Source organism: Mastomys coucha, chromosome X, assembly GCF_008632895.1.
Source record: "Mastomys coucha isolate ucsf_1 chromosome X, UCSF_Mcou_1, whole genome shotgun sequence".
NCBI lineage: Eukaryota > Metazoa > Chordata > Mammalia > Rodentia > Muridae > Mastomys > Mastomys coucha.
Genome location: NC_045030.1, coordinates 130,504,819 through 130,506,716, shown reverse-complemented (window position 1 = coordinate 130,506,716; position 1,898 = coordinate 130,504,819).

Below are 1,898 nucleotides of genomic sequence, written 5' to 3'. Positions count from 1 at the left end.
AAAAAAAAACAAAAAAAAAACAAAGAACAACAACAAATAAAAAATAAAAAATAAAAAAAACTTGGAGGCTCCCAAAACAAACTGTATGAAGTAAGGTTTACAATGTGTTTCCACTGAACTCTTCCCTTCCCATCTTTTTCATCTTGCATTTCCAACATGTGAAAAAAGGAAGAAACAAACAAACAAACAAACAAAAAACACCTTTAGCTGGGCAGTGGTGGCACACGCTTTTAATCCCAGCACTTGGGAGGCAGAGGCAGGTGGATTTCTGAGTTCGAGGCAGCCTGGTCTCTACAGCATGAGTTAGTTCCAAGACAGCCAGGGCTACACAGAGAAACCCTGTCTCGAAAACACACACACACAAACATACACACACACACACACACACACACACACACACACACACACAAAAGAAAAAAAAGAAAAAATGAAGAAACACCCAAAAGTGTTCGCAATGTGCTTCTCAAGGAATCTTTGTTCACATTTATGATCAAAACTTGGGTAGTTTTGTTTAGCTTGGCTCCATTCAGACATGTGCTCCCAGACACAGCAAATTAAGTTCCCTGCTGGAGATCACCAGTAGTAATTGAGCCATTCCTATTTTCAAAAACAGAGATGGCTAAGATGCTTTCATTGGGAACTGTCTGTAGGCTCTTAGCCCCTGGAATTTCAGTCTTTGCTCCTTTATCTATCAAAAAGAGTCACTCCTCAGCTATGAATGGACCAAACATTTTGACCAAGTACTTATCTGCACAGCCACAAAACCAATATCATCAGTTAGGGAAAAACAATTTCCTCTGGCAAGTAGAGACAGCCTAATTGCTTAATCTGACATATTATTAATGGCTCAAGCCAACCAAAAGCATAATGGATATTGATAACCAGTGGCAGGTTGGACATTTGATGCATACAGTACTGCTGGAAATTACTTACATCAAGGGTTGCCACTGACCGTTAGACTAAATTGCTCAATCTCCATGGATTTCATTAAACAGTTCCATCAACTTGATAAAGTGGCAAGACAGAAAGTTAGCCCATTAACTATAGCGCTAAAAAAAAAAAAAAGGCTAACAGAGCGGAGGACATTTACAATATTTATATTCTGTATCAATGTAAAAATATAAATATCTTCAGTAAAATTGTACTTTGAATGTTGGGGACAGTTTTACCCCCTCTCCATTAAATAGTCTGGGAAACTGGGCCTAAAACTGAGCCGTTATCTGGAAATAAGCATGACTTGGAAAGAGCTGACAGTACCATTGAGCTTGGTGCTTCACGCTGTTCAGGATCTGAGTCATTTCCTTCCCCATTTACAGAACTATTGGCATGGGTTAACATACACACAGAAACTGTGATTCTCCCAGTCTCCTTTGCACAGATGCAGTTCTGAGCCTCATTTGGGCTTTAAGGAGGCATAAGGAATCACTTCTAAGTCACCACAGGAAAATTATTTATAGCATAATAGGAGTTCCAATCTACAGCCTCCTCTCTAAGACCTTAATAATACTCCTTCCATATGATCAGGAACAGAAGAGAGTCAAATCTTGAAGATTAACTTGGACTCAAGATTTAAAGTAAGAAATTCTCTTATGAAGTATAAGAGAATAATAAACACTAAAACCCAAAATAGCGAGACTAGGAAGAACAAAAAGAAGCCTTTAGCTCTCTGGATATACGGAAAAGTTATTCATCTTGGTCTTCATGTGAGACTACTAAAAGGGTACAGGAGCTGTCTCTGACTCTGTTGCCTGCCTTTGGATCCCTTTTCTGTAACTGGGCTGCTTTGTCTAGCCTCAGTGAGAGAGAATGCACCTAGTCTTACTGTATCTTGATATGCTAAGGCCAGTTGGTATCCATAAGAGGCTTCCCCTTTTCTGAAGAGAAACAGAGGAGTAGTG